The sequence below is a fragment of the Pongo abelii genome, chromosome 5 (assembly GCF_028885655.2).
Source record: "Pongo abelii isolate AG06213 chromosome 5, NHGRI_mPonAbe1-v2.0_pri, whole genome shotgun sequence".
Classification (NCBI taxonomy): domain Eukaryota; kingdom Metazoa; phylum Chordata; class Mammalia; order Primates; family Hominidae; genus Pongo; species Pongo abelii.
The window spans coordinates 24,808,722-24,821,852 of NC_071990.2; the positions used below are offsets into that span (position 1 = coordinate 24,808,722).

At 39.3% G+C, this 13,131-nt stretch overlaps 1 long non-coding RNA gene across 1 annotated transcript; it reads left to right on the top strand.

Moving 5' to 3' along the window:
• The first annotated feature begins 4,392 nt into the window (after window positions 1-4,392).
• LOC129059901 (uncharacterized) lies at window positions 4,393-11,827 on the top strand. Its single transcript, XR_008526073.2, has 3 exons — window positions 4,393-4,675; window positions 10,654-10,836; window positions 11,517-11,827. It is a non-coding gene; the product is annotated as an uncharacterized LOC129059901 (long non-coding RNA).
• Window positions 11,828-13,131: the final 1,304 nt, after the last annotated feature.

Consider the following 13,131-nt stretch of genomic DNA (forward strand, 5'->3'; position numbering starts at 1 on the left):
CCGGGCGTGGTGGCAGGCGCCTGCAGTCCCAGCTACTCGAGAGGCTGAGGCAGGAGAATCGCTTGAACCCGGGAGGCGGAGATTGCAGTGAGCCGAGATCGCACCATTGCACTCCAGCTTGGGCAACAGAGCGAGACTCCGTCGGAAAAAAAAAAAAAAAAATGAGACATACGAGCCAGTATGATCTCTTCAGGTGATCCGCCTGCCTCAGCCTCCCAAAGTGTTGGGATTACAGGCATGAGCCACCGTTCCCAGCTGGCTTATATGTTCTTGACCTGGCCCTGACTTGTATCCATGACCAACTTCATGGAAGAATTTTTAAAATAACAGCTTTATTGAGATATAATTCACATACCATATTTACCTACTTGAAGTGTACAATCCAATGGTTTTTAATATATTCAGTGTTGTGCAGCCATTACATTACCCCAAAAAGAAACCCTGTACCCATTAGCAGTCACTTCCCTTCTTTCTAGTTTATGTTCTGTCTATAGATTTGCCATTTCTGAAATTTCATATAAATGAAATCATTTAATATGTGGTCTTTTGTGACTGGCTTCTTCACTTAGCATAATGTTTTCAAGGTTCATCCATGTTGTAGCATGTATCAGTACTTAATTCCTTTTTATTGTGGAATAATATTGTATGAATATTCTATATTCATTCATCAGTTGATGGACATTTGAGTTGTTTCTGCCTTTTGACTGTTATAAATAATGCTGCTATGAACATTTACTTAAAAGCTTTTGTATAGACATATGTTTTTAATTCTCTTGGGCATATACATAAGAGTGGAATTACTGGGATATATGTTAACTCTATCTTTAGCCATGTGAGAAGCTGCCAGATGTTTTCCAAGTCCGTTGCATCATTTTACATTTCCTCCAGCAGTGTATTCCAATTTCTCCACATTCTTGTTTTCCATGTCTTTTTTAGTATAACCATCCTAGTGGGTATGAAGTATGTCATGGTGGTTTTGATTTTCCTTTCCCCAACAATTAATGATGTTGAGCATCTTTTCATGTGCTTATTGGCCGTTCTAATATCTTCTTTGGAGAAATGTCTATTCAGAACCTTTGCCCATTTTTATTTATTTACTTGTTTATTTATTTATTTATTTTTTGAGACAGAGTCTCGCTATGTTGCCCACGCTGAAGTGCAGTGGCATGATCTCAGCTCACTGCAACCTCCGCCTCCTGGGTTCAAGCAGTTCTTCTGCCTCAGCCCCCTGAGTAGCTGGGACCACAGGCCCCCGCCACCATGCCCGGATGATTTTTGTATTTTTAGTAGAGACGGGGTTTCACCATGTTGGCCAGGCTCGTCTCAAACTCCTGACCTCAGGGGATCCACCCACCTCAGCCTCCCAAAGTGTTGGGATTACAGGTGTGAGCCACCAAGCTCGGCCTTTTGCCCATTTTTAATTTAAAAAATTGTTTTTTAAATTATTGAGGTGTAGAAGTTTTTTATTCTAGATACAAGTTCCCTTTCAAATATATACTTTACAAATATTCTCCCCTATTCTGTGGACTGTCACTTTCTTGGTGATATCCTTCGCAGCACAGAAGTCTTTAATTTTAATAAAGTCCAACTTATCTATGTTTTTCATTTGTTCCTTGTGCTTTTGTTATTTAATACACCATTGAAGAATTTTTTCACTACTATAATAATTGTGAAAAAAACGTATGGAGCAGATGTTGAGGAAAAAATGAAATTTTTAGTTTCAGCTACTGTGAAACAGAATTGGAGACACCTGGTCACAGCTGAGCAAATCCTGTGGAACTGTGTGTTATGGGACTGTGCTAGGTCTTAATGAGATGAACCAAGAAATAGCAGCAATGTCCCCTGGAGGAAGAAAACACTGCTAGCTCAGTTTTCCCTGTGACTTGAAAGGGCTATAAAATAAGAAGGTAATCAAAGGAACTAAAATTGTTAAAAGCCGTGACCAAACGTTTCTCAATGAAATTCAGATAAAAGTCAGAGAGCACTCACTTAAGATTTAGCTTCTATAACTGTGGAAAAATGCATTTCATTGTGTTAGAAATGGCTTACTTAGGGCTAGGCTGCTTCAAACACAATAGGATTTGTGGAGTGATGATTTGATGGTGGCACCTTGGCTGAAAATATCTGCTTAACTTCCCTTTTGGAGTTTTAAATTATACCACTAGATACATTGAAATTTCCCTGGTTGAAATGCAGATATCACTGCAAAGGTTACATTTTAATGAAATAACACCTTATAGCGATTCTGTGCCAGCCTCCTTTCTGAAGAAACACAACAGAGGCCAGCTTGGGAGGGCTCCTGTGTTAACTTCCAATCTTAAAGGACAACCTCGGATAATCCCAGTCTCTGACATTTATAGCAAGTCAGGAAATGATTTCTCAAACCTGTGCTTATGTAGCCTAAATAAATGACAATAAGATAGACAATAAAGTATTTAACAATTGGTCTTCACTTTTCTAAAAAGAGCCAGCCTTTTCTTTTACCTTTAAAACATACATTGTCTGTACACACATGCTCTTCTTTTACAGAAATCTAGTTTTCTCAACATACTCAAGCATATTAGACTTCTCAGGGTTCTCAAACATCTTGTCCCTTCATTAGTGCTATGAAATTTGTCAGACATGGGCCTTGAATTTTGGCCATATTTATGATTAATAGTTCAATAAGCATGATAAAAGTCTACAACAGAACAAGTTTATAGTTAGACTCTACAGGCCTTGAGAACAAGTTCTATTGCTCTACAGTTTGATCCTGAAAGCAGCCACACCAAGGATCTTGTCTCCAGATTTCAACTCTACAGATTTACCATCTAAGATAATTATGATATTATATGTTAATAAAATTTCATAATCCAATGGGGATTTTCACAGCACGTACTCTAGCACATACAGACCTCCCATCCACAGCAGAGCTGCATGGTTATGAAACAAAAAGGGTAGTAAGAGGAGAAACTATGTTTGTTTTGAGAGCTATTCTTACCCTTTTTAGGAGCATCAGGGGATAGCTTGGTAGTTTCTTCTTTAGTCTCACCCTTATTTCATGTTAGCCCAAGCTATAGAGGTCAGTGCTTATTTGCAGGCTGATCGTTGAATATTTACTGAAGGCCTAAAACAAGTTGTAGGCTTGAAAAATGAGATTTGGGCCGGGTGCAGTGGCTCTAGCCTGTAATCCCAGCGCTTTGGGAGACCGAGGCGGGTGGATCACCTGAGGTCAGGCGTTCCAGACCAGCCTGGACAACACGGTGAAACCCCGCCTCTTTTAAAAATACAAAATTAGCCAGGTGTGATGGTGGACTCCTGTAATCCCAGCTACTCGGGGGCCTGAGGCAGGAGAATCTCTTGAACCCGGGAGGCGGAGGTTGCAGTGAGCCAAGATCGCGCCATTGCCCTTCAGCCTGGGCAACAAGAGCAAAACTCCGTCTCAAAAAAAAAAAAAAAAAAGAAAGAAAAAGAAAAAAGAAAAATGAGATTTGGCCAGGTAGCAGACATTGTCCTGGAGCTTGGGACAGGGTTAAGAACCAGAGGCATTTTCAAGTGAGTACATCTATCCCACCATGTATTTTCTTTATTTTTTAACTTCTTCTTTCCCCTGTTCCTTTTTTTCTCCCGCCTGCCTTTCTTTTTTTCTTTTCCACTTCTCATGCTTTATGCCCACCAGCATTATCAGAAAATATTAATTAGACACCTTTTGTTTACACTTTGGGTTAAAGCTATACAGATTGCTGTCCAAACAAATCTGCTGGTACCATTTAATAAGGAATTTTTTTTACCCATTATCTTTGCCTGTTAGTCTCAATTTGTTATCAAACACACTTCTATTTAGTTTTTCTTAACCCCGGGCTCTCACTGACTTTTGCTTCTTGACTACTTCCTAATTTCATTTCAGATATTTTTCTAGATTCCGGATGTCACTCCCACAATTCAAAATGCTCTTACTATTCCATTTAACGTGTCTAAGAAGGTTATAGTAGATAAATTGAAAAAGCGACCTTCTGACACTTTTGTTAGAAATCCATCAACATCCTTAGAAAGAAAATGTTAAAATATTATAGAGTTCGTGCCACTCTTCTTACCCTATTCCCCCACACAAAGAAGGCAAATCTGAGCAATTAACATATCAAGGAAAATTTAAATGTTTTAGAAATTTTTTCCTCTCTTCCCAGAACACATTCATTCTCTATTCCACAAAGATTAGGTGTTGAAAAGGAATGGGAAAGATATATACACGTATAATAATTTTTTCCACAGGTAAGGTAATTCCACTTATCTAAAATCATGTAAGTATACTGTAATTATGGACATCCATTAATTCTTTGTCCAATAATAAGACATATTAGTATATATATAAGCCTATGTGCAAATATATACATATATAAGCATACACAGTACCAGTACACTTTTTCATTTGAACACTGCATGTTATCTATTTGTAACAAATTGCCCTAAAATTTTGCAGCTTAAAATACCAAACATTTATTATCTCATATTAATTGTGGATCAGGAATTCGGGAGCAGCTTTACTGGGTGATTTGTCATCAGAGTTTTTCATGAGGTTGCAGTCAGGATTTTGGCCAAGACACCAGTCATCTGAAAGCTTGACTCATGTGACTGTTGGCAGGAGGCCTCAGTTTCTCACCATGTGGGCTTCACAACATAGTAGCTGGCTTCCCTCAAAGTAAGTGATCTTGGAGAGAGGGAGATAGAAACCATAATGTCTTTGATGACCTGGGCAAAGAAGCAATACTCCGTTGTTTCCATATTGGTTATACACGTCAGCTCTACTCAGTGTAGGAAGAGACTGCACAAGAGTGTGAATATCAAGAGGCAGGGATCACTAGAGCCATCTTAGACACTGGCTACTATACACATCTTTTACGTTATGTACAAAATAAAAAGTAGCCATCTACAGGCTTTTACCAGAGACCTCTAGGTCTATCATAGTCAACACAGATCAGGTTAGAGGTCAGCAAACTTTCTTAAATGGTAAAAGTAAATATTTTAGGCTTGCAGCCCATACAATCTCTGTTTCAACTACTCACCTGGGTTGTAGCATGGAAGTAGCCATAGATAATACATAAACAAATACATGTGCCTGTGTTCCAACAAAACTGTACAAAAACAGGCAGCCTGCCTGCAGGTTGCAGGTTGCCCTGGACTAGATTATACTGAAATAAACCCCCCAAAATCTCAGTGGCTTAAACTACAAATCTTTGTTATTCGCTCACGATGAGTGAGTTATAGGCTTTCAGGAATTCAGAATTATGGAGAATCAGATGTTTCCATGATCCCTGAGGCAGAAAACAGAGACAAGACAAATCCCACACTGGCTTTTAAAGCTTCCACCTGGAAGTGATATCAATCTCACTCTAATTTCTTTGGCCAAAGCAAGTTACATGACTACCCCTAACTTCATGAGATCAAGGAAATACAAATACAAACCTACCAAGTGCCCAAAGAGGTGGTGAAGCAGATATATTTGGTGATATGAGTACTAGAAGCATACTATTTACAATTCTTTTGCTCTTGTTTTACCTTTAAACCTTTGGTTGAAGCTGACACTGTTAGCAATGTTAGGAGAACTCACTCACTGTGGAAACGCTTTTTTAAAGTCTATTTTTAGTCACATTTTGCTTTTGCTTTTCCCCAAACCACTCTTGTCCTACTTGCTTCAACTCTTCTGGATGTATCTATTGTCATTGCTTTCAGCAGACAATGTTTATGCTATAAAACTTAAGTTTTTGCTTAATGTAGAATAATTAGCAATTTTTTTTTCTGCCTGAAATGGAGCTTCACTATTCAGCTTGCAATTCAAAGACAGGCTTCCTAATGTTTCCAGAAAAAAGAAATATAAGCAGTTAGTTATCTACCTCCTCTTCAACAACAATAGAGAAGTTAATCAATTACAAATATTTGTTGAATACCTACTATATAATCACACTGTGCTGTGTGTTTTGAAGGCTACAGAAAAATAAACACTTGTTCCCAAAGAGTTTTAAGTAGTTACCAAAATAATAATAAACATCTAAAAAGAGTGAGTAATATTAGACTGTATAATTAAGAACTGAACTGTGAATGACAGGCATTGAGCAGGATAACAGTAAGATAAGTAGGAGGTCAATGAAAGCTGAGTTAAATGAGATTCACAAAGGAGGCCCACTGAAGTTTTGGAAGTTGGTAAGAATTTTGCTAGATTTAAGTGGAAGAAGAGAGGGAAGAGAAGAATGAAATTTCTGAAAAGGAAACATAATAATTGAGGGCATGAAGGTGGATATTAGCCTGATATATCCACGAGACAGTGAAGATAGCAATCTAAATACAATGGAAGATGCACATTTAGAAAGAGGAGAAAATGCTTGAGAAAAGATAGAATGAAGCTCTGGTTCAAGATGGCAGCCTGAACACACACTCTTTGGTCTCTCTCTCTCACAATACACAATTAAAAAGAGTAATAAATAATTTTCAAGTGAACAAAGCCAGACCACCTAAGAGAATGGAAGGAGGACAATTAGTAGACAATAGTTTTTAACTAAATGCTCATAAACTGATGCTGGTGTTGACACCCCAGTTAAAGCCCTCCTTCTTGGCTCTCTGCCACTTTTTCCTAAAGGGAAGCCTTTCTGTTTAGCACTCTCTACTTGACTGATTAGAACTTCCTGTCACGCCAGGCTTGCTGGCTCATGCCTGCAATCTCAGCACTTTGGGAGGCTGAGGCAGGCGGATCACCTGAGGTCAGGAGTTCAAGACCAGCCTGGCCAAACTGGCAAAACCTCATCTCAACTAAAAATACAAAAATTAGCTGGGCGTGGCGGTGGGCACCTGTAATCCCAGCTACTCAGGAGGCTGAGGCAGAAGAATCACTTGAACCCAGCAGGTGGAGGTTGCAGTGAGCTGAGACTGCACCACTGCATTCCAGCCTGGGCAGCAGAGGAAGACTCCATTTCAAAAAAAAACAAAAAAAACAAAAAAAAAAACTGAACTTCCTGTCAGCCTCTTCTGTTTTTTGGACAATTAACTAGCAGGAAAACAGCTCTGTATAAAATAATAGAGGAAACACACAGGAAAATCAGCTAATTTCCGCTTCTTCTTTTTAACATAAAAAAGTATCCCCAAATCACTGGACACATGAAGAAAACCAGCTACAAGCAATTCAAAAATTGGAAGAAGCAAAAATAAAGGCTGACTACACAAGAAACAATTTGGGGAACAGAAAAAGAACTTTTTAAGCCTCTAATTAGTATTCTCAGAGGTAGTTTAGAAAATTAATACATGAAATCACAATGAGATGCTACAAAAAAGCACAATTAGAGAACATGAAAAAGCACTTGGAAGTTAATAATAAGCTTGTCACACTTCAAAATTGCTCAAAATATGACATTAGAAAAAAGGAGAAAGAAAAAAACTAGAAAATATAAAACTCCTGGAGGTCTAATCCCCGTTCAAACTCTAACCAATAGGAATTCCAGAAAGAAAACCTAGGGAAAATGCAAGAATAGAAGTTACTGCAGAAAATATGCCAAAGCTGAGATACCCATGAATCTTCAGATTGAAAGGACATACTGAAAGACAAGCAAGATAATAGTAGATGAAATAAGGAAAAAGATAAGATTCAAAAGGCATCCAGAACAGAGACAAATAGGTCACCTACATGGGAATGAAAATCAGACTGACAACAGGCTAAATATCTAGAATTATCAGATATCAGAAAACAATAGTATCTTTTCAACAAATAGTGCTAGAACAACTGGGTATACATATTAGCAGGGGGAGGGTCTTAACTACTACATCAAACCATGCACAAAGACTGTGATAACTCTTGGACCTAAATGTGGTAGCTAAAGCAAAAATATAGAGAACACAGGAAAACATTTTCATGACTTGAGGGTAGGCAAAGTTTTTTAGATAAGGCACTAAAAGCAAAACCTTGGTAGAAAGAATTGACAAATCAAAATCACCAACTTTTAAAATATTTGTTTATCAAAAACATTGTTAAGAAAATAAATAGACAAGTCACAACTTGGGAAAAAAATTCTGCAAAACATATATTTGACAAAGGATTAGACTTCAGAATGTATAAAGAATCCCTACAACTTATTAATACAAGGATAAACAATCAATTTTTAAACATGAGTTAAAGATTGAATCAGACACCCCCTGATATGGTTTGCCTGTGTCCCCACCCAAATCTCATTTTGAATTGTAGCTCCCACAATTCCCATGCATCGTGGGAGGGACCCAGTCAGAGGTAATTGAATCATGGGGCCAGGTCTTTCCCGTGCTCTTCTCATGATAGTGAATAAGTCTCAAGAGATCTGATGGTTTTATAAAGAGGAGTTCCCCTGCACAAGTTCTCTCTCTTTGCCTGCTGCCATCCATGTAAGACGTGACTTGCTCCTCCTTGCCTTCGCCATGATTCTGAAGCCCCCCCAGCCATTTGGAATAATGAGTCCATTAAACCTCTTTCCATTATAAATTAACCAGTCTCAGTTATGTCTTTATTAGCAGCATGAAAATGGACTAATACAGTAAATTGGTACCAGTAGAGTGGTGTGCTGCTTTAAAGATATCTGAAATAACGGAAGTGACTTTGGAAATAGGTAACAGGCAGAGGTTGGAACAGTTTGGAGGGCTCAGCAGAAGACAGGAAAATGTGGGAAAGTTTGGAACTTCCTAGAGACTTGTTGAATAGCTTTGACCAAAATACCGATAATGTTGTGGACAATGAAATCCAGGCCAAGGTGGTCTCAGATGGAGATGAGGAACTTGTTGGGAACTGAAGTAAAGGTGACTCTTGCTAAGTTTTAGCAAAGAGACTGGTGGCATTTTGCCCCTGCCCTAGAGACTTGTGGAACTTTTAACTTGAGGGAGATGATTTAGGGTATCTGGTAGAATAAATTTCTAAGCAGCAAAGCATTCAAGAGGTGAATTGGGTGCTGTTAAAAGCATTCAGTTTTAGAAGGGGAAAAGAACATAGAAGTTCAGAAAATTTGCAGCCTAATGATGCATTAGAAAAGAAAATCCCATTTTCTGAGGAGAAATTCAAGCCAGCTGCCGGATTTGCATAAGTAACGAGGAGCCAAATGTTAATTGCCAAGACAATGGGGAATATGTCTCCAGGGCATGTCAGAGATCTTCATGGCAGCCCCATCCGTCACAGGCCTGTAGGCCTAGGAGGAAAAAATGGTTTTGTGGGCTGGGTCCAAGGCCCCCCTGCTCTGTGCAGCCTAGCAACTTGGTGCCCTGTGTCCCAGCCACCCCAGCCATGGGTAAAAGGGGACAAGATATATCTCAGGCTGTTGCTGCAGAGGTTGAAAGCCCCAAGCCTTGGCAGCTACCACATGGTGTTGAGCCTGCAGGTGCATGGAAGTCAAGAATTGAGGTTTGGGAACCTCTGCCTAGATTTCAGAGGATGTATGGAAACACTTAGATGTCCAGGCAGAAGTTTGCTGCAGGGGCGGGGCCCTTATAAAGAACCTATGCTATGGCAGTGTGGAAGGGAAATGTGGGGTCAGAGCCCCCACACAGAGTCCCTACTGGGGCACTGCCTAGTGGAGCTGTGAGAAGAGGGGCACCATCCTCCAGACCCCAGAATGATATTCACTTACAGCTTGCACTGTGCACCTGGAAAAGCCACAGAAACTCATTGCCAACCTGTGAAAGCAGCCGGGTGGGGAGCTATACCCTGTAAAGCCACAGGTGCAGAGCTGCCCAAGGCCTTGGGAGCCTACCTCTTGCATCAGCATGACCCAATGTGATATGAGACATGGAGTCAAAGGAGATCATTTTGGAGGTTTAAGTTTTGACTGCCCCACTGAATTTCAGACATGCATGGGTTGTTTTGCCCCTTCATTTTGACCAATTTCTCCCATTTGGAATGGGTGTATTTACCCAATGCCTGTCATCCCATTGTATCTTGGAAGTAACTAACTTGCTTTTGATTTTACCAGCTCATAGGCAGAAGGGACTTGCCTTGTCTCAGATGGGACTTTGGACTGTGGAATTTAGAGTTAATGCTGAAATGAGTTAAGACTTTGGGGGACTGTTGGGAAAGCATGATTGGTTTTGAAATGTGAGGACATGAGATTTGGGAGGGGCCAAATTCATCACTCATATTATAAAGAAATAATGATGTTGAATTAAATTAATAATAAAATGCTGAATTCAAAAAGGACTTTAAAAATTGGGGGATGTTAAAGGGATGATCAAGTAAAGATATTTAAGCAAATTTAAAAACCTTATTACCAATATTTAATTTAAAAGTTGATATTTAATATTATAAAAGTAGGAAGGATATAATCTCATAATAAGGAACAACCATTTACATTTAATAAATGTAGTCGTAATAACTACAAAAATATACTACTAATAATAAAATGGAACCTCAAATGTCCAATATTAGGATATGATTAAACACTATTGAATATCCCTACAATGAATTACAATGAAGGCATTTAAATGATCTAGTAGCAGAGCACTTAATGGTATGACACAATGTCTATGATACAGTATTATATGAAAAATACAGCTTATAAACAGAAAACACAGTATTATCCATGAGTGGAAAAATTCTGGATTTCTGTATCTAGTAAAACAGCAATGTGGCAAAATCTTGAGATTGCTGGGGAAAATATAATAAATATGCTTTTAAATACCTAGCTGTACTCACAAGAGAATAAAGGATATCCCCAAAGGCCCAAAACAAAGAGGGAGCTAGAAAGCAGAGTGGAAAGCTGATGGCAAAGTTGAAGCTGCCAGACACAGCACTGATTTGTACAACAGAGAGATGTGAGTTTCATGGATGCACAGAGGACAGAAATCAGAGCCTTGAGCTCACTCAAGGTGGGGAGTAGGAGTAAAAGTGCTTCATAAAGCCAGGAACCCTAAAGAAGTAGAACCTTGGTAGGGTGTGGTGGCTCAGCCTGTAATCTCAGCACTTTGGGAGGCCAAGGCAGGTGGATCACCTGAGGTCATGAGTTCGAGACCAGCCTGGCCAACATGCTGAAACCCTGTCTCTACTAAAAATACAAAAATTAGCCAGATGTGGTGGTGCACGCCTATAATCTCAGCTACTTGGGTGGCTGAGGCAGGGGAATCGCTTGAACCCGAGAGGCGGAGCTTGCAGTGAGCTGAGATTGCATCATTGCACTCCAGCCTGGGTGACAGAGTGAGACTCTGTCTCAAAAGAAAATGAAAATAAAAATAATAAAAACAAATAAAAGAAGTAGAACCTTGTTCGTGAAGGGTAGACCAGAAAAAAATTTGGCCACTGGGCTCTGTATGCAGATAAACTTCTCCTTCAAGAATTGGCAACTATAGGTTTGCTTCACATAAGTTTGGGCTTGGCTTTTCATTACTAGTTTGGTTTAATAAACCCCAGGGGGAGAAATTAACTTAAAGTTGTCCTGAGTTGTCAGTGCCACTGGTACTTGGCAGAGGCAATTATAAATTCCTTCTGGAAGAACTTTTCTCAATCCCAGAGAGAACCTAGACAAACCAGAACTTACTATTTAAAATTACAGGCCAAGTGGAACGGCTCACAGCTATAATCCCAACACTTTGTGAGGCCAAGGGAAGAGGATTGCTTGAGCCTAGGAGTTTGAGACCAGCCTAGGCAACATAGTGAGATGTCATCTCTACTAAAACTTAAAAAAAAAAAATTAGCCAGGCATGGTGGTGTGCACCTGTAGTCCCTGCTACTCAGGAGGCTGAGGTGGGAGAGTTGCCTGAGTTGAGGCTGCAGTGAGCCATGATCACACCACTGCACTCCAGCCTTGGTGATGAAGCAAGACTCTTTCTAAAAAAAAATAAATAAAGTGGTACAGCCACATGGAAAAAGGTCTGGAAGTTCCTTATGAAATGAAATCTACCCCTACCCTGTAGACTCAGGAACTTCATGCCTAGGTATTTATTCAAGAGAAATGAAAACTGTGTCTACAAAAAGATGTGTACAAGAATGTTTATAGCAGCTTTACTCATAATAGCTGAAAATTGGAAACAGCCCATGTGTCTGTCAGTGGGAGAACTGATAAATAACCTGTGGTATAGTCATACAGTGAAATAGATGAAGACTACAACATGGATGAATCTCAAAAGCGTGCTGAATAAAAGAACGATATTGAAAAGATTGAATGCTTGGGAGGCCAAGGCAAGAGGATCACTTGAGGTCAGGAGTTTGAGACCAGCCTGGCCAACACGGTGAAACCCTGTCTCTACCAAAAATACAAAAATTAGCTGAGTGTGGTGGCAGGTGCCTGTAATCCCAGCTACTCAGGAGGCTGAGGCACAAGAATCACTTGAACCCAGGAAGTGGAGGTTGCAGTGAGCCAAGATCATGCCACTGCACTCTAGCCTGGGTGATAGAGTGAGACCCTGTCTCAGAAAGAAAGAAAGAGACAAAGGAAGGAAGGAAGGAAGGAAGGAAGGAAAGAAAAAAGAGAAGAGAAAAGAAAAGAAAAGGAAAGGAAAGGAAATGCTACATGAATTCATCCTCATGAAGTCACACTGTGGAGGGATTTACTGGAAAGAAACATAAGGGAACATCTAACGTTCTGTATGTTGATATGGATTTGGGTTGCAGTGTCAGAACTCATTGAATGGTACACTTAATATTTGTGTATTTTGTGTACAGATTTTACCTCAAATGAAAACAATTATAAACAAATATTGAACTCTAAGTAATGATATGCATGCTGAAGTGTTTGAGAGTAAAGTATAGTGATGACTGCAATTTATTTTGAAATGCATAAAGAAGTTGGGTCAACAGCTGAATAGAGGGATAGATAGATGGATGGATGTTTGGTAAAACAAACATACAATGTTATTTGAAAACCTAGGTTGTATGTATATAGGTGTTCACTATAGATTCTTTAAACTTTTACTTTGAAATTTTCATGATAAAATTTTAAGAAGAAATAAAACAATGAAATATTGCTTTCAACATTTTAAAAGAGAATTATCATAAACCTAGATTTTACGTTCAGCTAAACTATCAACCAAGTGTTAGAGCAACATAAAGCTATTTTCTAGTTTTTCAAGGAATAATGAACATGTGTTTTTTGCCTCCCAAGAATCTCTTAGGGCTCCATCCCTACCCCATACTTAGTTCCTGTGCTTCAGGTGGGATATTCCCACCTC